Genomic DNA, 26,181 nt, shown 5'->3' on the forward strand with positions numbered 1-26,181 from the left:
ATTCTGAGGCTGTGTCCTGATATTAGACACTCCCACCCATCTTCTGCACATCCACTTTATCACTGCCTTTCACCATTCGATAGGTTTCAATTGGGCCACCCCTCATTGTTCAAAAATTCCAGTGAATACAGGCCCAGAGCCATCAAACACTCTTCATATGACAAGATGTTTCATCCTGGAATCAATCTGGAGAACCTCCTTTGAAACCCATCGAGTTTCAGCTCATCCTTCCTAAGATGAAGAGCCCAAAACTGCTCACAATACTCCAGTGAGACCTCCACAGTACTTAATAAAGTCTGATCATTACTATGATTGGCGCAGATATTGTGAGACGAAGGGCAGGTTGCCATCTGTTCCATATTGTGTACTGATGAATATGTTTGATCTGACAGTAATTGCAGGGACATGGTTACAGAGACTGGGACTTCGACATTCCACTATATTCAATGTTCCACACGGAATTGGCAAAATGTAAGTTATTAGGTTTTATTGTTTTGCAATGGATTTAATTTGGCTTTTTTGACACTGATCAACAGAAAAGACTATGGTGTCAAAGTGAAAACAGATCTAAATTAATTGTAAATATGAAACAAAATAATTCATTGCCTTAGTATTTACCTCCTTCAAAGCCTTAATTAGTTGATGCACCTTTGGCAGTATTTACAGTTGAGTCTGTGTCGATAGGTGTCTATCAGCTTTGCACATCTGAACACTGCAATTTTTCCACATTCTTCTTTACAAAACTGCAGAAGCTCTGTCAGAATGCATGGGTTAGTGAGCGAACACTTCTTTTCAAGTCCAGCCACAAATTCTCAATTGGATTGAGGTCTGAACTCTCACAAAGCCACTCCAGGACATTAACTTTGTTGTTTTAAGGCATTCCTTTGCAGCTTTGGTTTTATGCTTGTGGTCATTGTCATGCTGGAAAATTAATTTTCTCCTAAGTCGCAGTTCTCTTGAAGACTGAATTTGGTTTTCCTCCAGGATTTCCCTGTATTTTGCTGCATTCATTTTACCCTCTACCTTTATGTGCCTTTCAGGGCCTGCTGCAGTGAAGCATACCCACAGGATGATGCAGCCTCCACCATACTTCACGGTAGGGATGGTATGTTTTTGATGTTGTGCGGTGTTTGGCTTACTCCAAACTTAGTGTTTGTGATGGTCAAAAGGTTCAATTTTGTTTTCATCAGACCATAGAATCTTCTTCCAACTAACTTCAGAGTCCCCAACAATTCTGGGAAACTCCAGGGAAGATTTCATCAGAGCATTTTTCAACACTGGCTTTTTCTCTGCCACTCTCCCGTAAAGCTGCGACTGGTGAAACACCCGGGCAACAGTTGATGTATGCACAATCTCTCCCACCACTGAAGCTTGTAACTCCTCTAGAGTTATCATAGGTCTCTTGGTGGCCTCCCCCACTGGCCCCTTCTTGCATGGCCATTCAGTTTTTGAGGATAGTCTGCTCTTGGTAGATTTACAGCTGTGCCATATACTTCCCACTTCTGGATGAGTGACTTAACTGTACTCCAAGGGCATTCAGTGACTTGGAAATGTTCTTGTATCCAACTCCTGGCTTGTGTTTGTCAATTACCTGTTTGCAGAGCAGCTCAGAGTGTTGATTTGTCTTCACGGTGTAGTTTCTCCCAGGATACTGACTCACCAGCAGTTCGACCTTCCACTTACAGGTGTACTATTACTACAATCAATTGAAACACCTTGACTGCACACGGTGATCCCCATTTAACTGATCATGCAACATCGAAAACTAGTTGGCTGCACCAATGATGATTCGGTGTGTCAGTGTCATATTAAAGGGGGTGAATAATTAAACAGACAATTATTTTGTGTTTTAGATTTGTAATTAGTTCAGAGCATTTTGTAGAGATTTGTTTTCCCTTTGACACAAAAGAGTCTTTTTCCATTGATTGGTTTCAAAAAAAGCCAAATTCAATCCACTGAGATTCAATGCTGTAAATTTTCATAGGAACTTTATATGTAGGGACAATGATGGTGAAAGGGGGAGGGAAAGACAACATTGGTAGGAGCGGCCTCAAGATCCTGGGGTGTGGTCAAAGGCATTCAAGGAAATATTAAATCAAAGAACATACAAAGAGGCGCTGGTGGTGCACAAGAGAATCAGAGATTTTCTAGGAACCAGTGAAAAGCTAAAAGTAAAAAGGAACACGCAGAGAAGTTAACTCAATAATTTGCATTAGTGCTCACAGTGGGTCACAGCAAACATCGCACAGATATCTAACGGTGACATTTCAACATTGTGCCATAATGTATAACAATTGGCATCACAAGGGAGAAACTAATGGGACTAAAAGCAAACTTTACCAGGTCCCAACGACCTGCACTGGAGGGTTTCACAGGAAGTCTGTAGAGAAAGTAGAGACATTGAAGTTTGTCAAAACTCACTGTTACAGAAAGGTCCCAGTGGAGTTGAAAACCATTGCTGAAGAAGGGTGGAAGATAAAAAGCAGATAACTGTAGTCCTGTTAACTTCACTTCAGGTCCTGGAGTTGATAATCTATCAAGAAATAACAAATCATTTGGAAAAGTTCAATGTCTACAGTCAGGTTCACACAGATTCCACGATGACCAAAGTTCCCATCTGAGCTTGTGGTCTGTAACCCCCTCACCACCACATTATGAAGAAAGTTATCCTCCTCCTTGTCCCATTTCTCTGCATTTGGCCCAGATACTTCAAAACCTTTTCTTTCCATCTATCTGTCCAAGTGCCTTTTTAATGTCCCTGACTCAACCATTCCCCCTAGCAGCTCATTCCATTTCCAGCCTCCAGGTCCCTCATGATTTTATACACCTCTGCAATATCAGCACTCATTCTCCAACATTACAGGGAAAATTATCCAAAACACCTTTCCACAAATCCTTTGAGATCCAGTAACATCCCCATAAATCTCCTCTGTGCTCTTTCCAGCTGAATGGTGTCTGTCATACAGCAGGGTCACAGAAACTAAACACTATTTGCAAAATGTGGCCAAACCAACGTGTTGGACAACTGCAACATCTCATCCCAGCTTCTATATTCGGGGCCCTGAGTGAAGGCCAGTGTTCCAAAAGCCTCTTCACCACCCTGTCCATCTGGAACCTGGTCTTGGACCCTGTAACCTGGGTTGTTGAATGTTAAGTCATGTTTGACAAACACACCAGAGATTTAAGACTTTACAGGGGAAGTTGGAGAAGTGGTGTTTTTGGATTTTCAGGAGCCATTTGCCAAGGTGCCACAAGTAAGGCTGGTGCACAAGACCAGAGCTCAGTACTGGGAAGGAAGTGTGTTAATACTGACTGAAGACTGGTCATCATACTGAGACAGAATAACAGGTCTGTTTCAGACTGGGATGATATAACTAGTGGAGTGTCCCAGCGACCAGTTCTGGATTGTCAATGATTTATTATTGATATTAATGACCCGGAGGAGCGGCAGAGAGTGAGGAATCCACGGTGGCAATGACAGTGAATGTGGTGGGGGACATGTTGTGATTGGACATTTCATCTCTTCAATGGGACATGGGAAGCTGGTGAGCAGAATACATGGTAAACGGAGTTTAATGTGGTGAAGTGTGAAGGCATGTCGAGTGGTAGGAGGAATCAAAAGTCAAACTATTATTTATGTGGAGATAAATTATAAATGAGAGAAATAGAGAGGGGTCGAGGTGCTGAACTACACAACAAAATAGAGACAGGAGCAGTGAGTGGTTCATAAAGCCATATATGACCAAGGTTTAGAGCTGAATGGTCCATTGACATTTACTGCTGGGGTGTTGGTGCAGAGAAACAGAGAAGTGTTGTTACTGTGACAGACAAGTGCACAATGATGGATTTTGGGAAGTTAAAGCAGGTCAGGACATACCCAGTGAATGGAGGGTCCTGAGGAGTGTTGATGAAAGAGAAACCTGGGGCACAGGTACCGTACTCCCTGAAAGTGGCAACACAGGCAGACAAGGTGGTGAAGAAGGAGCACAACATGCTTGTCTTCATCGGCAAAGGCTCTGAGAGGAGTTGGGACATCACATTACAGTTGTACAAATCAATAATGACACCACACCAGGAGTACCCTGTGCAGTTCTGGTTACATGAGAGGAAGGATGTGATTAAGCTGGAAAGGTGCAGAAACAATTCACAGGAATGTTACCTGCTCTGGGGGCTTGAGTTACAAGGAAATATCAGACTGACTGGGACTGTTTTCCCTGGAGTGAAGGAGACTGAGGGGGAGACCTGACAGAAGATTATAGAACTATGAGAGGTGTAAACAAGGTAAACAGGCAAGATCATTTTGCCAGGGTAGAAATATCAAATATGAGAAGGCGCAGCTTTAAAATGCCAGGGTGAGAATTTAAAGGTGGACATTAGGACAGGTAAGATTTCTGTTTCTGTACAGAGAGTGGTGAGGGCCGGGTATGGGCTGCCATGGGGAGTGGTGGAAGCAGATATGATAATGACATTTAACAGGGTTTTAGATAACCAAATGAATATTCAGAGAATTGAAGCACATGAATTATAAGCAGGCAGAAGAGACTTAGTTTCATTTGGCATCGTGTTCAGCACAGACATCATGGGAAGAAGGGTCTGTTCCTGTGCTGTACTGTTCTGTGTTCTCGGTGAGCCTCAGTGACAGGGGAGTCTTTAGCCGGGGTCACAGACAAGTGTATCTGTGGCAAGGAGAGAGACTGAACGATGGTGCATTGCCTCCCTGGTAGCAGGGCCAAGGATGGAATTGAACAAGTACAGGCCATTCTGAAAGGGCAGGGTGAGCAGCCAGAGGTCGTGGTCCATATTGACACCAACAAAAGAGAAAAGTCCTGCAAGGAGAACTCAGGGAGTTGGGGAAAAAGTTAAGTGGAAACTCTGTGGTCGGGGGGTGGGGGGTGTGGAAATCCCAGTGCCACCTGCTAGCGAGGGAAGAAATAAAAGTGTGATACAGTTATATGTGTGGTTCACGAGCTGGTGCAGGATGGAGGGTTTTAGTTACATGGATCATTGGGCTCTCCTTCAGGACAGGTGATGGGAAGAGTAAGATGTCAGCAACTGGCATTGACGGATGTGGATTAACACAGGAAGTAAGTCCAAATGGATAAATTACAGTGTCTCAGTAGCATTACAAGTGCACAGATATACAAATATCAGAAGAGAAGCAAGAGAAAGAATAAAAAGTAAGTTACCTCTAACAGTCTAACATGGGGGTGGGGTGGGGGGGGGGGTCATCACTTCCCCGGCTATAGGTTGACTCATTATTGACCCTGACAGCCCAGTGTAAGAATGACTTCATACAGCGCTCCTTGGAGCAGCAGAGTTGTCTTATTCTGTTACAGAAGGTGCTCCTCTGTTCAGCCAAGGTGGCATGCAGAGGGTGAGAAACATTGTCCAGGATTGCCAGGATTTTCCGTAGGGTCCTTTGTTTTACCACGGCCCCCAGTGTGTCCAGTTTCTCTCCTATAACAGAACCAGCCTTTCCAATCAGTTTGAGTCAGATGGCATCACCCATGTTGGTGCCATTGGCTCAGTACACCACTGTGAAGTTAGGCCGAGTTACTGAGCACAGTGGCACTGAGGGCCTGAAGTGTGTTTATATCAGTGCAGTGTAGAACGGTTACGGCAGACGTACTTAGAGCCTGGATTAGTACATGGCATGCTGACTCAGCCATTACAGAGATCTGGCTGAGAGAAGGGCAGCACTGACAGATAAACATTCCAGGATTCAGATGATTCAGACAGTCCAGGGGAGGTGAATGAGGTTCGGGCTCTGTACTGCTGATCAGGCAGAATGTCACAAGGTCAAGGTCATCCCAGAGGCTCATCCAGTAAGACAATGTGGGTAGAAATCAGGAATAAGAAAGGTGCAATCACCATGATGGGATTATACTGTCGGCCTCCCAATAGCCAGTAAGAGACAGAAACAGATATGTTAGCAGGTTATGGGATGATGCAAAAACTGCAGAGTAGATTTGGTGAGTGAATATCTCCTCAGAGTAACTGGGACTCCGTTACACCCTGAGGCTTGGATGGGGCATTATTTGTGTTCAGGAAGGTTTCCTGAAACAATATGTCGTCCACCAGGGAGGGCGACATTCTTGACTTCACCTTGGGAAATATGGGACTCAGCAGAGTGGTGGCAGGAACAACCAGTGTTCAAAGAGGAATTAGACAGGTCCTTCAGGGGAAATGACCTGCACAGCTGTGGGGACAGAGTGGGGAATGGGATTGTGGAAATGTTGTAGCAGGAGTTGGTATTAACTTGATGGGTCAAATAGTCTCGACGATCACAGAATGATTCTCTGCCCAATAATAGTCTGAAAGGATCATTCTGGTCGCCAGTGAATCTTCCAAGCTCCAGGATGGACAAGATCAATTGTGTAATAAGGACACACTTCTGTCGAAACACTGACACTGTATACCAAGCACACTGAGCTGCCAGAGCACAGCACCGGCCAGTGAGGACACAGACCAGTACAACACCTGGCTCTCTACTACAAAGTTCAAAGCTGAAAATAAATGTACTATCAAAATACATTTCTGTCACCATATACAACCCTGAGATTAGTTTTCTTGTGGGCATACTGCTGGTTTGTTAGAGCAGTTGGGGAGGGTTGAAACTAATTCGGCAGGGGCGTGGGAACAGGCATGAAAAGACTCAGGGTAGGACAGATGGTAAAGAAAGCAAAGATCGCATGCAGTCACACTGTCAGGAAGGGCAGGCAGATGATAGGACATAACTGCAGCCAGCAGGGTGAGTATCAGTGCATGAGGGATGCAGAATCAATAAGGGTAGCAAATACAGTAATCAAACTGTTATATCTCAATACGCAGAGTATAAGAAATAAGGTGGATAATCTTATTGCCCTATTATGGATTGTTGTGACCATCACTGAATCACGGCTGAAGAATGTTTGTAGTTGGGAGCTAAGTGCCAAGGTTACACGTATCAGCGGGATAGGAAGGTAGGCAATGGGGATGGAATGGCTCTGCTGATAAAGAATGGTAACAAATCAGTAGAAAGATGTGACAAAGGATCGGAAGATGTTGAATCCTTGTGAGTTGAGGTAAAAACCTGCAAGTGTAAAAAGGACGTTGATGGCAGTTGTACACAGGCCTACAACAGTTGCTGGGATGTGGGCCACAGATTACAACAGGAAATAGAAAAGGCAGGTCAAAAGGGGAATGTTATTTGAGATTTCATGGGAGTCAGGGGAGATTTTAACATGCAGGTTGATTGGGAAAATCAGGTTGGAAATAGATCTCAAGAGAGTGAGTTTGCTGAATGCTGAACAGATGGCTTTTTGGAGCAGTTTGTCATTGAGGTACTAGCGGATCACCTATACTGGATTATGTGTTATTGAATAAACTGGAGGTGATTTGGGAGCTTAAGGTAAAAGAACCCTTAGGAGGCAGTGGTCTCAGTATCACTGAGTTCAACTTGAAATTGGACAGGGAGAATGTACAGTCTGACACAGCAGTGTTTCAGTGGAGTTAAGGTAGTTACAGTGGTTTGAGAGAGGAGTTGGCTAAAGTAAATTGGAAGGAAATGCTGGCAGGGATGGCAGCAGAGCAGCAATGGTGTGAGTTTCTGGGGAAAATGAGGAAGGTGTAGGATAAATGTATTCCAGAAACAAACAAATACTCAAATGGCAAAATAGTACAACCGTGGCTGACAAGGAAGTCAATGCTAATGTAAAACCAAAAGGGAGGACATACAACAAGCAAAAATTATTCAGAATACAGAGGATCGGGAAGCTTTAACAGCTGACAGAGAGCAACCTAAAGAGGGAAGAGATGAAACATGCAAGCAAGCTGGCAAACATGATCAAAATGGATAGTTTTAGCTTTTTCAAGTACGTAAAAATAAAAGAGAGGTGAGACTGGGTAAAGGACTGCTAGAAAATGAGGCCAGAGGAATAATAACGGCGGGGGTTGGGGGGGATACAAGGAAATGGCAGATGAACTAAATGAGTATTTTGTATCAGTGGAAGATACTAGCAGTGTGCCAGGTGCTGAAGGGTGTGAGGGAAGAGAGGAGCAGTTATTATTACAAGGGAAAAGGTGCTCAAAAAGCTGAAAGACCTGAGGGTTGATAAGTCACCCGGACCAGATGAACTGTACCCCAGGGTTCTGAAAGAGGTAACGCTCCTGACTGACCGTGTGAAGGAAATGGAGCTGGAGATGGACAGACCCAGAGTTTCCAGGATGCTGAGACCAGAGATTCAGTGGGTTGGTCAAACCTGAGGTCAGGCTGCAAATAGTTTGGTCGCGACCACGACTGGAAAGGGGAAGAGACAGACAGTGCAATGTCTCCCTGTGGCTGTGACCCTCGGTAACAAGTACACTCATTTGGATACCCCTGGGAGGATGATGAACCAGAGCACAGCAGCCCGTCAGGTCAGTGGTACTGACACCCCGGTCCGATGCTCCGCGGGAGGAATGGTCAATCACAGCAGTGATGACAGCAGACTCACAGTACAGGGGATGTGCAGGAGATTCTGTGGCCGCAACAGAGATGACACGATGGTGTGTCCCCTCCTGGGTACCAGGGTCAGGCACGTCTCAGATGTGCAGAATTACCAAAAGATAAACTTGCTGGTTGAGCCGGTGGCAAGGAAGAGCCAAATGCAATGTTAGCATTCATTTAGAGAGGAGTACAATACAAAAGCAAGGATGTAATGCTGAAGATTGATAAGGCATTGGTCTGCTCACACTTGGAGTATTGTCAACTGTTTTGTGCCCCTTATCTAAAAAAGTACGTGCTCGCATAGGAGAGGGTCCAGAGGAGGTTCACAAGAATGATCCTGGCAATAAAAGGGTTAATGCACAAGGATTGTTTGATGGCTCTGGGCCTGTACTCAATGGACTTTAGAAGAATGAGGGAATCTTGTTGAAACCGATCAAATATCGAAAGGCCTGGGATGGAGTGGGCAGTCTAGGACCACAGGACACAGCGTCAGAATACTAGGACACCCTGTTAGAACAAAGATGAGGAGTAATTTCCTCAGTAAAGGTAGTGAATCTGTGAAGCCTATGTCAGGACGTTGTTCATTGACTAGAGCTCAGTGTTTAACACCATCATTCCCACAGTCCTGATTACTAAGCTACAGAACCTGGTCCCTCTGCAGTTGGATCCTTGACTTCCTAACCGGGAGACCACAATCTGTGCAGACTGGTGATAATCAGAATGTGTGGATTAATGGAGTTGGGCTAACCCCTATTGACATCAATGGATCCGGGGTTAAGAGGGTAAACAGCTTTAAGTTCCTCGGCATCAATATTGCTGAGCTCACATGGTCTATACATACAGGCTGAGTGGTGAAAAAGACACAACAGCGTTACTTTCACCTCAGACAGTTGAGGAAGTTTGCTATGGGCCCCCAAATCCTAAGAACTTTCTACAGGGGCACAATTGAGAGCATCCTGACTGGCTGCATCACTGCCTGATATGGGAACTGTACCTCCCTTAATCGCAGGACTCTGCAGAGAGTGGTGTGGACAGGCCAGCACATCTGTAGTTGTGAACTTCCCATGATTCAAGACATTTACAAAGACAGGTGTGAGAAAAGAGCCTGAAGGATCACTGGGGACCTGAGTCACCCCAACCACAATCTATTCCAGCTGCAACCATCCAGGAAATGGTACCGCAGCATAAAAGCCAGAACCAACAGGCTCCGGGACAGCTTCTTCCACCAGGCCATTAGACTGATTAACTCACACTGATTTGAGGGCATTTCTATGTTACATTGACTGTTCTATTTATTATCAATGATTATAAATCACTATGATTGCACATTTAGACAGAGACATAACGTAAAGAATTTTACTGCTCATGTACGTGAAGGATGTAAGAAATAAAGTCAATTCAAGTTCAAATTAATATCTTCTCTTCGCTGATGATCAACACTGGCCCTGGTGCACCTCAGGGATGTGTGCTTAGCCGACTGCTCTACTCCCTCTATAACCATGACCGTGTGACTATAGCTCAAAAGCCAACCACAAATCTGCTGTTGGTAGAATTTCAGATGGAGAGGACAGGGCATACAGGAGTAAGATTTACCAGCTGGCTGAGTGGTATCACAGCAACAACCTTGTGTTTAATGTCAGTAAAACAAAAGAGCTGATTGAAGGAAGGGTGCGATGAGGGAACATGAACCAATTCTCAGAGAAGGATCAGAAGTGGAGAGAGTGAACAATTTCAAATTCCTGGGTGTCAACATCTCTGAGGATCTAACCTGGTCCCAACATATTGATGCAGCTACAGTATAAAAAAGGCAAGACAGTGGATATATTTTATCAGGAGTTTGAAGATATTTGGTCTGTCACTTTAAAACACTCAAAAACTTCTATAGATGTATTCTATATACTGTATATTATTTAAACTATATTATTTGTTTTTGCACTGTTTTTAATCTACATAATATATGTATCCCTATACACACATACTGATTTATTTATTCTTTCTATATTATCATGTACTGCATTAAACTGCTGCTGCTAAATTAACAAATTTCATGACACCTGCCGGTGGTAATGAACTTAATTCTGGTTCTGACTCTGAATTCATCCCCACAGACGGCTGTGGCCAATTCATTGGGGATACTGCATCATCACTGCCTGGTTCGGAAATTGCACCGTCTTGGATCGCAAGACCCTGCAGCGGATAGTGAGGACAGCTGAGATCATCATCGGGGTCTCTCTTCCCACCATTACAGACATTTACACCACACGCTGCACCCGTAAAGCCAACAGCATTGTGAAGGACCCCACACACCCCTCATACAAACCCTTCTCCCTCCTGCCATCTGGCAAAAGGTACCGATGCATTCGGGCTGTCACGACCAGACTGGGTAACAGTTTCTTCCCCCAAGCCATCCGACTCCTTAATACCCAGAGTCTAGACTGACAGCTACATCTTTATTATATTGTAATTTGTCCTGTACTGTGGCTATTGCTTTGTTTATTATTTATTGTACTGCCCTGCACTGTTTTGTGCACTTTGTGTAGGTCTGTAGTCCAGTGTAGTTTCTGCGTCGCCTTTTCTTATCTCACTTAGTCTAGTGTAGTTTTGTGTTGTTTCATGTAGCACCATGGTCCTGGAGGAATGTTGTTTTGTTTTTACTGCGTACTGCACCAGCAGCTTATTGTTGAAATGACAATAAAAAGTGACATGACTGTATTTAGTGTGGAGGTTCTTGATTCTTGGTGGGGGTAGGAAGAGGATTTGAGAGGGTTAAGAGATCTGTCATGATCGTTGATCCCTGGCAGAATGGTGCAGCAAACTGCATGGGGCCAAATGGCCTAATTCTTCTCCTGTACTTCATGGTCTGATGGTCTCGCAGCAGTCGCAGGACATTTCAAATGGAAGGCTGAGCAGCCAGACATGGTGGTGGACGGTGCATGTTAGTAATAGCAATGTAGGGAGGAGGCGGGATGTGCCCTGTGCAGTAAATATAGAGAAAGAAGAGAGAAACTAAAATTACTAAGCTTCATATTACCGCCAGTGACACTTGTTAGTGCAGAGAGATATAGGAAGATACCACTGATGAATGTGTGGCTGAGAATCTGGTGCAGGGGACAGTTTCATGGATTAATGGAATCATCTGGAGATGGGTAGGCACAAACTGTTCACTCCCCAGGGTCTTCTAGGGAAGGAACAGTTTTCTCACTCCGAAAACTGAAGGGAGTAGTTTTGGCGTGAGAGATCGGAGGTTTAAAGGGGATCTGAAAGGTGAGTTGATGGAGGTGGATAAAGTTATGTGAGGCATATAAAGGTTAGAGAGACAGAGACTGTTTTCCGACTAAAACTGTCTAAAACTGAAGGGAATGGATTTCAGGTGAGAGGGAGGAGGTTTAAAGGTGATCTGAGGGTAAATATTTCGCATGGAGAATTGAATTGACCTTATTTCTTACATCCTTCACATGTATCAGGAGTAAAAATCTTTACATCATGTCTCCATCTAACTATGCAATCACAGTAATTTATTATAAATGGAACAGTCAATGTAACAGAGAATAGCTGCTATCCCAAATGAGCCGCCAGAGGAAGTAGTGGAGGCAGAAACACACAAAGTCTCTGTTCATGAACATTTCTCAGGAACCTGTCATTCACTGTGTACATCCTGCCCTGGTTAAACTTCCCAGTGCTAGGTCCATTGTTGTTTTCCATCTGTATTAATGATCTGGATGAGAATGTATTAAACTGGATCAGCAAATTTACAGATGACACCAAGATTAAGGGTGCAGAGGACAGCGAGGAAGGATTGCTAATCTTGACATGGGATGTGGACCAGCTGGGAAAATGGCAGATGGAATTTAATACACACAAGTATGCGGTGTGTGCAACTAAGTTGAATGGGAGAAATGTGTGGTTTAAAGAGGATCTGAGGAAAACTGTCCTCGCTCCCCAGGAGGTTACAATCTGGAACACTCTGCCTGAGGAGGTGGTGCAGGCTGGTATTTAAGGACCATCTGGATGAGCATTTGAATCACCAAGGCAGGGTAGGAGACAGACCAAGTGCTGAGTTAGTGGAGACAGATTCTTGATGGTCAGTATGGACATGCAGAAACCACTGACTGTGAAAGTGCAGTGGGAACCTGGAACACAGAGCTTCAGGATGGACTCAGCTAAAATATTCAGAACCCAGTACGATGGATTTTTGTTGTACAAAGGTATTAATGGTCAAGTACTGAACAAACCCCCTTAAAAGGCTACCAAAATGCTCCCATTTCCTGGGCACCAGTTACAATACTTTGAAATAGGAATTTGGTGAAGTACTCTGGGTGATATTAGGACAGATGGCTGACAGCTTGGTCACGGTGGGAGGGTGCAAATGTCTTCTCAGAGGATAAGGGGTTCAGTGGAACAAGCTCACAGCTGAGAATGAAGGTGACAAACCTCACTGCTGTGGAGGACTGCTGTGGTCAGGGTTGTACAGGATAGAAACTGACCCTCCGGCCCATCACATTTATGCTCTCCATCATGCACAGCTATACTAATCCCACTTTCCTGCATTAGTTTCATATCCCTCTGGGCCTTGCTCACTGAAGCCCCTGTGCATGTGCCTCTAATATTGTTACACAGTTCCCTGTACGTGGCATCACAGGTAGACAGGGTTGTGTGTTCTACTTGCCTTGTCAGCCAAAGAACTGCCTCTCATTAGAGTCGGACAAAACTGTTTAAAGTCAGATTCAAAGGGGATCTGAGGGGTAAATATTTCACACAGAGAATAGCTGGCATCCGGAATTAACTCCCAAAATAGAGTCACTGGTTTATACAGAAATGAAACAGTCCCTTCGGTACAACTCATCCACGCCGACCAAGATGTCGACCTGAACTCGGCCCATCTGCCTGCACTAGGCCCGTATCCCTCTCAACCTTTCCCATCCATGTGACTGTGCAAATATGTTTTAAATATTGTACCTGAGGCAGAGAGCCGGTGCAGTGAGGCGCTGACAGACACTCACTGTTCCGCGGGCAGGAAGAGGATCCCACAGCGGAGCCGAAACGATCGAGCCCACGTCGCCATTGTCCTGACGCCACCAGCCGGGATTTACCGTTCCCCAGGAAACGACGGAGGTGGGACATCTGTGACGTCATTCGTCACGGATTGGTTGTCTCTGTGTGTCACGTGATGGCGAGTGCGCTGCCCGGGAGGCGGGGCAGAGGGAGCTGTCAATCAGTGGAGCCGCTGAAAAACTTGCCACCATTGTAAACAGAGTGGGTGCAGACGGAGATTTCCGGGATCGGTGAGTCCCTCCCCACCCACGGGAATTGAGTGTGTTAGAGACAGTAATATTCATATTTTAATATGACTCTGCGGCATTATACATATTTAATGTTTGTATTTTGCATATTTTTGTTGGATAATCTTTTATAATTTGGGGTAAAAACCTTGTAACTAGATCACTGAAAAATTCATGAAGAAAGAGCGTCACGGAAAAATATTGTCAAAGCCAAAATTTTAACCCAAAGTAAGTTGTCCTCATGGTACGAAAATATCACCATCTAGTTCAAAGTAAAATCTATTCTCACAGTAGATTCATGTCACCACATACAACCCTGAGATTCTTTCCTGCGGCAATTCTTAGCAAATCAATATAACTTCCTGTGAACTGTAAATATGAGGAATTATAAACTGTAAACAAACAGTGAAAATTCAGAAAAAAAAGCAATAAATAATGAGCATGAAATAACCATGTAACAGAGTCCTGAAAAGAGTCCTGACGTGAGTGTATCTATCCCCTTTTGTTCAAGTCCCTGATGGTTGAGGGGTAGTAACTGTTCTTGAACCTGGTGGAGCGTGCACTGAGGCACCTGTACCTTCTGCCTGATGGCAGCAGTGAGAAAAGAGCATTGCCTGTGTGGTGAGGATCTTTGATGATGGATGTTTCTTCCCTATGGCTATGTTTCATGTAGATGTGCTCAGTGGTTATGAATGTTTTACCCGTGATGTAGCTGGGCTGAATCCACTAGCTTTGTAGGAATTTCCACTCAAAGACATTGGTGTTCCTATACCAGTTCATAATGCTGCCAGTCAGCACACCTACCATCAGACATTTATAGAAGTTTGACAAAGTTTTCAATGGCATGCTGAATCTCTGAGATTCCTGAGGAAGTAGAAAAGCTGTCATGCCTTGTTCACAGTAATATTTATATGATGGGTCCAGGACCGGTCCTCTGAGAGAGTGACACACAGGAATTTAAAGTTACTGACTTTCTCCACTTTTGATCGTACTTTGATTACTGGCTCATGTACCTCCAGATCCCCTGCTGAAGTCAACAATCTGTCCCTTGGTCTCACTGACATTGATTGAGAGGTTGTTGTTATTATGCCACTCAACCAAGTTTTCTGTCACCCTACTGCATGCCAATTCATCGCCACCTTTGATACAGCCCACAACAGTTGTGTCATCAGCAAACTTGTATACGGTGTTGGAGCTGTACTCAGCCACACAGTCATAGGTGTAAAGCGAGTAGAGCTGGGGGCTAAGCACACTTCCCTATGGTGCTCCTGTGCTGATAGAGATTGTGGAGGAGACGTTTTTGCCAATCTGAACTGGCTGGGGTCTGCACCTGAGGAAATCCAGGATCCAATTTCACATGGGGGTATTGAGGCCCAGGACTGGGAGTTTACTGATTAGTTTTGAGGGGATGATGGTGTTGAGTGCTGAGCTGTAATCAGTAAAGGGCATTCAGATGTTTGCATCTTTGCTGAAAAGATGTTCCAGAGTTGTGTGAAGAGCCAACGAGACAGCATCTGCTGTTGCTTCAGTAGGGGAATTGGAGAGGATACAAGTCATCATTCAGACAAGAGCTGATATGCGAATTCTTGGTTCCATCCCTCCCGCTTCTGTCTTCTCCTATCATTTTAGATCCCCCCTCCCCCTCCCACTTTCAAACCTCTTACTAGCTCTTCTTTCAGTTAGTCCTGTCGAAGGGTCTCGGCCCGAAACGTCGACTGTACCTTTTCCTAGAGATGCTGCCTGGCCTGCTGCGTTCACCAGCAACTTTGATGTGTGTTGCTTAAAAATGAGTCCCGGCTTTTCGAAGGTTAAGTCCCGGCTCTATGTTGATGTTCGGTCCCGAGTCTGTCTCTGATCTCCAAGAACCCAAGCCTCGACGATCCCGCAGCCAAGCTCAAGAGCAAAGGCCCCAGCTTGTCTCCTAGTCCATGGTTTCTAGCCCTGGTCCCGCTTTCCCCAGCCCACGTCTGCGTTTTTGTCCCTGTTCCTGGTCTGAATCCTGTCACGTCCCTACTCTAGTCAAATCCTGTTCCTTGTACTTCAATGTCTGTGTCTCGCATTTGGGTCCGTTCCCAGCACCCCTTTGTGACAGTTCTAACACCCCGGTTACCTCTATTTTCATCAGGAAACAGAGATATTATCTTATTTTAACCCAATAAAGCCTTCTCACAGTTTCTTATCTTAACGATTGGCACATCTCCTCCTCTTCAGGTTTGAGCACATTCTATACTCCCTAAAGCAGATTTCAACTCTGCAGTTAATTTCAAACGAGAAAACGTGCGGATACTGGATATCCAAACAACACATACACAATGCCGGAGGAACTCAGGTCTGATGAACGGTCTCGGTCCGAAATGTCGACTGAACTCTTTTCCATAGTTGCCGTTGCGTTTCTCCAGCATTTCGTGTGTTGTTGCAGTTAATTTAATGGGATTGATGAAAGAAGGCTGTTCCAGGTCAAATTTAAACATTACCTTGAAGTCTTTTTTCCTTCCAAAGTATCCAGCCTTTCCTAACAAATCACTTGAAATTATTCCAGATCCAGATTCCAGATGTAAATTCAACTTCATTCCAACCTCCTCCCGCATTCACCAGAACCCTCAGTTTCCGGATCTTTTTCCAGACGGAGGGCCCCTCCTGAACCTACATTATTTCCCACAATCCCCACACATTCACTGCCAGCGCCACCAACCGCTACTGCTCCTGAGCCAGTCAACAGCTCGAACCCTCTTCTTGGTTCTGCTGTCAATCAGGTCCAGGGGCGGGGCCACGCAGCGTTTACGTACATGCTGCAATGACGTCACAAACATTAAGCTCACCTTCCTCCAGTGCACTTTTTGAGCGTCTGGTCGGAGGGTCCGGGGCTGCGGGAGGGGCAGGGTGACTTTAAACCCGTCGGTAAACACGGCCACATGGTTTGGTTCTCTCCAAAGTGTTCCAGCTGTACCTTTGCCAGTCCTCTCCACACAGTCACCCAGGGAATCTGACAGAGTCGCCATGAGTGGTGGGAAAGTGCGGGGGTTCATATCTTGGAGCAGCAGCCCCGGTTTAATGTTTCGGAGTGAAGGATTCGGTCACCGAGCTTAACGCCGAACGGCGTTGAAGTACAGACACGATGATGGAACACTGAAAAAAAATGCTGAACAGACCGTCCCTTGTTCTCGGGAAACTCTCCAGTCGCGGGCTATTTGCACACTAGACTCTCCCATATTCTAATCCTGTCTTCATTTGAAGCAGGAAAACGGTCTTCCCGTCGGCGAATCGAACCCCTCTCTCTCGCGTGACAGGTGGGGAAACTAACGAGGAATAAACAGGAGTGGGGAACCTGTCACACGGATGTCAGGGTGTAGAGTCACTCTGATGTCTGTTTGCTGAGTGTAGAGGTGGCGCATTTTACCCACCCCTCCTCACTGTGTGACTGGAGGGGTCTCAGACTTCTTCAGTGATTCAGTCACTGATTGAGTTCAAGGACTGGCCAAAGGAAGGGATCCTATTAAAGTCTAACCGCGTGTTTGTTTGAACGGATATTTATAATCAGAATTTGGTTCCCATTTACTGATACGTCAAGCAGGAAACCATTTGTAGCCCTTCGAATCTCTCGGGTCGATTCTCCCTTCAGTCGGATCTCAGGAGCTGTGTTTCTCCGGTCTGTCGGAACGTCGCGACATCCAGTGGTCGGAATAGGAACTGCAACAGAGTGAGGCATGATCCTTCAGAAAACAGCTCAGACACTGAGAATCGAGTTACAGACTCTTATAGCACCAGAGATCATTCAGTAACCGAATCTGGTTTGCATCATGGGGCGATGGTGGTATAGTGGTGAGCATAGCTGCTTCCCAAGCAGTTGACCCGGGTTCGATTCCCGGCCATCGCAGGTTGTACACTTTTAGACTGAAAAAGATAACCTCTCACCAAGCACTATGAACGCAGAATTCATGGGCAATTTACTGTCAGTGAAATTCACTCTAATGCATCAGATGGATCCCTCAGGTACGATGGTGGTGGTCCCTGATGTAGGAGGATCGAGGACCCCAAATTGAATGAAAAACATAACTTTAGACCCCGGAAGTCCGTTAGTTCCAAGGACTCTGCTCGAGGAAACGTACACTTTCTGGTCAAATCGAACATACAGATTCCTGATGAAAGACACAACACGCCCCAGATATTTTCTGGTCTCCCTCCTTCATCCAGCAGAAGGTACACATCACAGTCTCATGGAAAGTTGTGTCTATTGAATGGATCCCTAGTACGATAAGATGGACTCTTGACCTCACAATCCACCTCGTTATGGTGCTGCAGCATATTATTTACCTGCGCCGTGCTTTCCCTGTGGCTGTTACACTTCATTCTGCATTTGCTTATTGCTTCACTTTGTTCTCTCCCAATGCACTGTGTATTTGATCTCTATGAACAGAGAGAAAGAGAAGCATTTCACTGTATTTCGGTATATGTGACTGAAACACGTAGAACAGATTCAATTCCCACTGTACTCATCGCGACTGCAGTACGGAGCGCTGCCTCCGGACAGCGCAGCGTTTCCCAGCTCGCAATGAAACACAGCAGAAACAGAAGAGCTGAAATTGCAGAGGGGGCGGCAGTGAGAGAGGGTTTCACTGAACTCTCGTCGAAGAGAAGATTTAAACTTCTTCAGGGTAGGCATCCATTGAAGGGACTTTGAAGTACAGAAGTCGAATCACAAACGAGAAACTGTGCAGAGGCTGGAAATCCTCGCAACACACACAAAATGCTGGAGAAACTGAGCAGGTCAGGCTGCTTCATGATCCTGAAGAATGTTACTAAACACATTGATGAAGGTAGAGAAGTAGATGTAGTGTGTATGGATTTCAGCATGGGATTTGATAAGGTACCCCATGCAAGGCTTATTGAGAAAGTAAGGAAGCATGAGATCCTAGGGGACATTGCTTTGTGGATCCAGAACTGGCTTGCCCACAGAAGGCAAAGTGTGGTTGTAGACTGGTCATATCCTGCATGGAGGCCGTTAACCAGTGGTGTGCCTCAGGGATCTGTTGTGGGACCCCTACTCTTCGTGATCTTTATAAATGACCTGTATGAGGAAGTGGAGGGATGAGCTAGTAAATTTGCTGATGCCACAAATTTTCAGGGTGCTGTGGATAATGTGGAGGGCTGCCAGAGGTTACAGCGGGACATTGATAGGATGCAAAACTGGGCAGAGAAGTGGCAGATGGAGTTCAACCTAGATAAGTGCGAAGTGGTTCATTTTGGTAGGTCAAATATGATGACAGAATATAGTATTAATTGTAAAGCTCTTGGCAGTGTGGAGAATCAGGGGGATCTTGGGATCTGGGTCAATAGGACACTCAAAGCAAGTTGACTCTCTGGTTAAGCAGGCATACGGTGCATTGGCCTTCATCAACCGTGAGATCGAACTTAAGAGCCGAGAGGTAATGTTGCAGCTATGTAGGACCCTGGTCAGATTCCACCTGGAGTTCTGTGCTCAGATCTTGTCACCTCACTACAGGAAGGGTTTGGAAACCATAGAAAGGGTGCAGAGGAGATTTACAAGGATGCTTCCTTGATTGGGGAGCATGCCTTATGATAATAGGTTGAGTGAACTCGGCCGTTTCTCCTTGGAGTGACGGAGGAAGAGAGCTGATCTGATGGAGGTGTAGAAGATGAGATGCATTGATCGTGTGGAGAGTCAAAGGTGTTTCCCCCCCTCCCCCCCGGCAGGGCTGAAATGGCTAGCACGAGAGGGCACAGTTTTAAGGTGCTTGGAAGTAGGTACAGAGGAGATGTCAGGGGTAAGTTTTTACGCAGAGAGTGATGAGTGCATAGAATGGGCTGCCAGCGACAGTGGTGGAGGCGGATACGACAGGGTCTTTTTAAAGACGCCTGCATAGGTACATGGAGCTTAGAAACATAGAGGGCTATGGGTAACCCTAGGTAATTTCTAAAGTATGTGCATGTTCGGCACAGCACTGTGGGTCGAAGAGCCTGTATTGTGCTGTAGGTTTTGTATGTTTCTATGTTTCTAAGGGTTTCGGCCTGAAACGGCGACTGTGTACTTTATTCCATAGATGCTGCTGCACATTTTCTCTTGTATGAGAGAGAAAAAAAAAACTGCCGGATCACTAGCGTGTGTAAAATAGACCCGCAGGTTTGTTGGGGACCCGAGTCACTCCAATCTCAAACTGTTCCAGCTGCTACCATCCGGGAGTCAGTACCGCAGCATAAAAGCCGGGACCAACAGCTCCGGGACAGCTTCTTCCACCAGGCCAACAGACTGATTAATTCACACTGATACAATCGTATTTCTATGTTATATTGACTGTCCTGTTGTACATACTATTTATTACATATTACTATAAATTGTACATTGTATAGTTAGACGGAGACGTAACGTAAAGATTTTTTTCTCCTCATGTATGTGAAGGACGTAATTAATAGTTAATTCAGTTCAATTCCATGGAAGAGACTTCACAGTGCAGAAGTCGAATCACAAACGGTAAAATGTGCAGGTGCTGGAAATCCAAGCAACACACACAGAATGCTGGAGGAACTCAGCAGGCCAGGCTGCTTCATGAACCTGTGAAGGGTTTCGGCCTGAAACATCGACCGTATACTTTATTCCGTAGCTGCTGCTGCACAATTTCTCTTGAATGAGAAAGAGATTAAAAAAAAACTGCTGACGATCACCAGCGTCCCTGGGTGGGCTCGAACCACCAACCTTTCGGTTAACAGCCGAACGCGCTCACCGATTGCGCCACAGAGACGAGAATTAAATGAAGTACGAATAAATGACGAATTTTAATTGAAATCCGGTTTCCTTTTACAAATGCATAATATGACACATTTGTGTTTTAAAACACGAGGATGCATAAGCGCTGCCGCTAACAGAAAATATAGCAGAGGATGGTTTCGATCCATCGTCCTCTGGGTTATGGGCCCAGCACGCTTCCGCTGCGCCACTCTGCTGCCGAGAATATAAAGAATTGTTGTATGTGAGTGTTGTGGATGCTTTGTGTGTGTTGTGTATGTGTTTATCTCTGTGTCTGTTTATGTCTTAGTCACAGTCATAGTCATAGTCATACTTCTTTGAACCCGAGAGAAATTGGGTTTCGTTACAGTTGCATCAACCAAGAATAGAGTATAAATATAGCAATATAAAACCATAAATATTTAAATAATAATATGTAAATTATGCCAGGAAATAAGTCCAGGACCAGCCTATTGGCTCAGGGTGTCAGACCCTCCAAGGGAGGAGTTGTAAAGTTTGATGGCCACAGGCAGGAATGACTTCCTATGACGCTCTGTGTTGCATCTCGGTGGAATGAGCCTCCGGCTGAATGTACTCCTGTACCCAACCAGTACAATATGTAGTGGATGGGAGACATTGTCCAAGACGGCATGCAACTTGGACAGCATCCTCTTTTCAGACACCACCGTCAGAGAGTCCAGTTCCATCCCCACAACATCACTGTCTGAGTCTGGGTCTGGGTCTGTATATGTCTGGGTCCATTCCCTCTTTTCCCCGTATTCATACCCAGTTTCTTTCGTTCATTCCCTGTTTCTCCTCTTTCTCTTTTTCTCCACCTTTCTTTCTTTCCTCCCTACTTTCTGGCCCACTCAGTTATCATCTCTGTGCCATTTATGCTCTAACCGTCTTGCTCCTCGTTCCCGATATTTCACCAGTGACTCTGTTCTACATTGTTTAATTGTTCAGACAGACAATTCATCCCACTTCTGAGGCTTTTTAAAAGCATAAACAGCGACGTTTTCACCCACAACGGGGACTCAGTCCCGAGGTGCCATTAACTTCCTAATCCTGTCCTGATGATTGGATGACTGTCCGAGTCCCTTCAGTGCTGAACCAGCAGTTCACCTTGTGAAACGGAACTCGCGACATTAATGCATTGCAAACACTTCCCTCAAATGCAGCAATTCCTCCTCCGGGATTAACTGTTCGTATCACGTTCAGACCATCACGACCGGACCAGTGAGTGACAGATGGAGCGGTAGGGACTATCGCTGATGTTTCGCCCCTCCCTGTAACGAGGGGCAGTTTTTTCATTTCTCCACCGTAGCTTTGTAACTGACACAGTAAGGGTTGGGTTTTAACTCCCCCACGTGGGACGGTGTAAAGACACGCTGGCAGCTGATTATCCCCTATCACCGGGCTTCTCCCTCTCTTCTCCCACTTTTCAATTCTACTCCTCATTTGATTTCTCCAGACCTCCTGAAGGGTCTCGGCCCAAAACGTCGACTGTACTCTTTTCCATAACTTCCTCCATCGCTCCAAGGAAAAATCTGCCTGACTTGCTGAGTTCCTCCAGCATCTTGGGTGTGTTGATCCGTGTCTTGCTAAACCCATGAATCATCTTCCCAAATCTTTTGTAAAGTAGATATTCGGAGAAATGTTCTTATATTGTAAAAATAAAATTACGTGTGATTAATTCAACAAAAATCTATTAACAGATACCAAAACGTACCACAGAAAATGTAATTTAAAGACCTTTTTCATGAAAGAAATTGACCCTTTCCTTCCCAGTAGCAAACTCTTGATATGAGTTGTTTCTCTGGTCTGGGAATGAGTTTCCAGACATTAAATTGATATTATATCCACCAGTGAAAAGAAACACACACACACACACACACACGTGTAAACAAACAGATACACACACGCACAGGCACGAAAGCAAACAAATACACACGCACAAACACACGCATACTCACACACACTCCCCCCCCCCCCCCCCCGCACACACGGAAACAAACTAAGTTAAATACAGAAAGCGCAGTGACTAGCAAACTGAAGGAATAAATGTGATAACACAGTTGAGATATTGAACACGAACAGGCCTGGAAATATCTCAAATGAATTATGTTAACATTAGTTGTATGTTGACATTAATAAATATGCGATGGTCATAACCTCCTGGCAGCGTGTTATGCCTTTGGAGAGACGGCGCTCCTCTGAAGACACCAACGGAAGAAGCACTGGAAACATTTCGAGGTAGTTAAACTATCACTGAAGTGGAGTTATGGGAGTGAGTTGGCATTTTGGCTCTCTGTTGTTCGACCCATTGACGTTTGTCCCGAAGAACAACCCAGAGACAAAGAGAGAGAACGCAGAAGAGACACAATGGAAGATAAACAGAATGTGTGACAGCAGGGCTACTGAAATCGTGTTGATTAGATAATGCAAAAAACATTCACTGCTGACATGCCTGGAACGAGGTCTCTGAACGGGTCGGAACACAGAGATAAGGACAGGATGGGGCCGGGGGCAGGGAACACGGAATAGAAAACAAAGAGACACGGGCAGAGAGATAGCCGCGAAATAAATAAACGAAGAGCAGTTATTAAGGGAAACGATGTGATGTCAGCAGAACACCGATAAGTAAAAATGAAAGAAAAGAATTGGAAGCGTCCACAACGGAGCAGAGCAACACCACGTTCAGCCAATAGCAGAGTGGCGCAGCGGGAGTGTGCTGGGCCCATGGTCATCCATTCGGTCGAGACCATCGGTTTCTCCGTGACTCCCTGGTGCACACGTCCCTCCCCACGGATCTCCCACCTGGCACTTATCCCTGTAAGCGCAAGTGCTACACCCGTCCCTACACCTCCTCTCTTGCCACCATTCAGGGCCCCAAACAGTACTTCCAAGTGAGGCAACATTTCACTTGTGAGTCTGTTGGGGTCATCTATTGCATCCGGTGCTCCCGGTGCGGTCTTCTCTACATCGGTGAAGCCCGACGCAAATTGGGGGACCGCTTCGTCGAACACCTCCACTCCGTCCGCCAGGACAGACAGGAACTCCCACTTCAACTCTGCTCCCAACTCCCTTTCAGATATGTCCATACATGGCCTCCTCTACTGCCATGATGAGGCTAAACTCAGGTTGGAGGAGCAACACCTCATCTAACGTCTAGGTAGTCTCCAGCCCCTTGGTGTGAACATAGAATTCTCCAACGTCCGGTAATTCCCTCCCCCTCCATTCCCCTATCCCTATATCACTCTGCCCCCTCCTCCAGCTGCCTACCCCCTCCCTCATGGTCCCGCCTCCTTCTACTACCCAATGTGTTTTCTCCCCATTCTTTCTTCACCTTTACTGCCTATCACCTCCCTGCCTCCCTTCCCCCACCCGTTTATCTTTCCCCATACTGGTTTTTCACCTGGAACCTACTAGCCTTTTCCTTCCCACCTTCTTTATAGGGCCTCTGCCCCTTCCCCCTACAGTCCTGACGAAGGGTTCCGGCCCGAAACGTCGACTCATTGTTTCTACGGATGCTGCCCGACCTGCTGAGTTCCTCCAGCGTGCTGTGAGTGTTGCTTTGACCCCAGCATCTGCAGATTATTTTGTGTTTACCATCTATACTTGTCTAATTTACCGAGGATTCAGAATCAAAACTTCTGCGCACTCTGTAAACGGACTGAAGCGTTGAATGCAGGGGATATTCAACAGCATTTTGGCTGAGATGGAGAGTTCCGGTGTAAACCGAGACTGGATAGAGTGCGGTTGTGTCCATGGAGTGCTGGAGGTGACGGAGATCTTTGAAGGTCATATCAAATTAGCCGGGGCCTATCTGAATGCTGGTAAAATGTCCTGACGTGTGTAAACCTAGACAGCATCAGATTAGGAATTTCATGAAGACGGTGCTTGGAAACTGGAACCCATGCCGGAGGCAGATACACTCAGAACATTAGAGAATTGTCTGGGCAAGCACCTCAACCAGCAAGGCACTGAAGGCAATAAATCAGTTCGTAAGTGAGTTGATTTTTCTTTTCCTCTGGTGAGATTGGTTCTTGATTGTCAGCATGGACGTGGTGGGTCGAAAGGCCTGTTTCAGGGTGGCATGAGACTGCGATTCTATCTTACATTTGTTAATCCCAATAAAGGAGGGTTTAATTTAATCGTGTACTAGAGAGAGGGTGTGGAGAGGGATCCCACAGGGATAGGCAGATTGAGTGGTGTGTAGAATGACACACTCAGGGTAAACACATCATCTGACATGTTTTGATGCGTTTTAAGTTTGTTGTGGGAGTCTGGGTTACAGTGAGAACAGGAAGCTGCACTGGTCGGTTCATCGAGAAAATGTGAAAGATAGGAAATCCACCCTTGATCGACTGGCCAGCCCAGGGTGAATAATAATTTTATACTCAATCATGGGAACTCGTACGCGATTTAGCAGGGTTTGGCCAGTCGGCCGAAAGAAGTCTGCGCAGATCAAGTTCTATGAAGAGTTTATTCTTGATAGTTTCGATGAAAGATGAAGACTCTGCTAACTGCGATGGTTGAAAATCACACCTGCGTCAATTTTCTGTAAGAGCGCTATGTTCACCATTATGTCACCATTGTGCCATCATTCTGCAGGAGGCTTGGGTCCTGAATCGTCTCCAGGGGTGCATGACTGTGGCTCGAGCAGCTTTCTGAAACTGGTCACTTCACTCTGATTCCTCACTCTGCTGTAGTTCCTGTTATGTCCAGTTGAGGGCGGCATCTTTCTACAGACCGGAGATACAACACTCCCAGTAATTGGCACGGAATCGGACTGAAGTGAGAATGATCCTTTCAAAATTCGAAGAGCTACACATCGTTTCCGCCCTGTCGCATTACTTTTCAACAAGACGGAGTTGAGTTCGAATGAGAGTAGTTCCTTTCGCTAATCCTTGAACACAATAGGTGACTGAATCGCTGGAGGAAACTGAGACACCTCTGTAGGGAGGACACTGACTCCAATATTACACTCAACTAACAACAAGGTAATACTATTCACCGACTTGTGCTCTTATATGTGCTTCAAATGTTATACCAACAGTAATTCCTCGTTAGTATAGTGGTTAGTATCCCCGCCTGTCACGCGGGAGACCGGGGTTCAATTCCCCGACGGGGAGATGATGATTTTACTGCTCAAAAGAGAAAAGAAAAGTGGACAAATAAATTGGCATTGAAGTGATCGGTTCAGCCGTCATTGGGAAGGTGGAATCTCTTGTGCTGTGAGCTCGGAATGGTAGGATTTTCCGAGAAGAAAGAGACGTTGTGTTCAGACTGTTTCTTCGAATCTCCCTTGGAGAATCTGTATTTCGCAGCGTTCGTTGTTACACTCAGCGGCTGAGTCCATCACTCCGAGCACACTAAACCCTGGGTTTAGGTGTCAGCTCCGCATTGCCCACCACTTTAGCAAAGCAACTAACCAACATTGACTGTCATTTGCATCCTCATCTTGCTTTGCTACGCAAAATAACTCCAGTCCGCTGCTATGCAAAGGGAAATCAGACTTTACAAAGACCTTTCTTGTCTAGGTTGACTGCACATTATCTGTGAACTTTCCCTGCCAAGGCGCTACGTTAACTTGACTTGCTGTAGCGCCTCCCACTTCCCTTTCGTTCTGTAAAGGACAACATGGATTGTGGGAGCAGTTGAATTGTCCAGAGAATTCAGGTCTCCTCAGT

At 45.5% G+C, this 26,181-nt stretch overlaps 1 protein-coding gene, 1 long non-coding RNA gene and 4 other non-coding genes across 6 annotated transcripts in view; 3 read left to right on the forward strand and 3 right to left on the reverse strand.

Moving 5' to 3' along the window:
* Positions 1–26,181, reverse strand: part of LOC140189013 (uncharacterized) — a 1,003,756-nt gene that overhangs the window by 15,965 nt on the left and 961,610 nt on the right. The gene's annotated exons all lie outside the window — the stretch shown is intronic.
* On the forward strand, positions 399–10,945 carry LOC140189023 (uncharacterized). The gene is made up of 3 exons (XR_011883434.1): positions 399–471; positions 1,041–1,096; positions 10,576–10,945. It is a non-coding gene; the product is annotated as an uncharacterized lncRNA (long non-coding RNA).
* Positions 17,549–17,620, forward strand: trnag-ccc (transfer RNA glycine (anticodon CCC)). Its single transcript has one exon. It is a non-coding gene; the product is annotated as a tRNA-Gly (tRNA).
* trnan-guu (transfer RNA asparagine (anticodon GUU)) lies at positions 20,428–20,501 on the reverse strand. Its single transcript has one exon. It is a non-coding gene; the product is annotated as a tRNA-Asn (tRNA).
* Positions 20,632–20,703, reverse strand: trnam-cau (transfer RNA methionine (anticodon CAU)). The gene has a single exon. It is a non-coding gene; the product is annotated as a tRNA-Met (tRNA).
* Positions 25,552–25,623, forward strand: trnad-guc (transfer RNA aspartic acid (anticodon GUC)). The gene has a single exon. It is a non-coding gene; the product is annotated as a tRNA-Asp (tRNA).

This window comes from Mobula birostris, chromosome 28 (assembly GCF_030028105.1).
Source record: "Mobula birostris isolate sMobBir1 chromosome 28, sMobBir1.hap1, whole genome shotgun sequence".
Lineage (NCBI taxonomy): Eukaryota > Metazoa > Chordata > Chondrichthyes > Myliobatiformes > Myliobatidae > Mobula > Mobula birostris.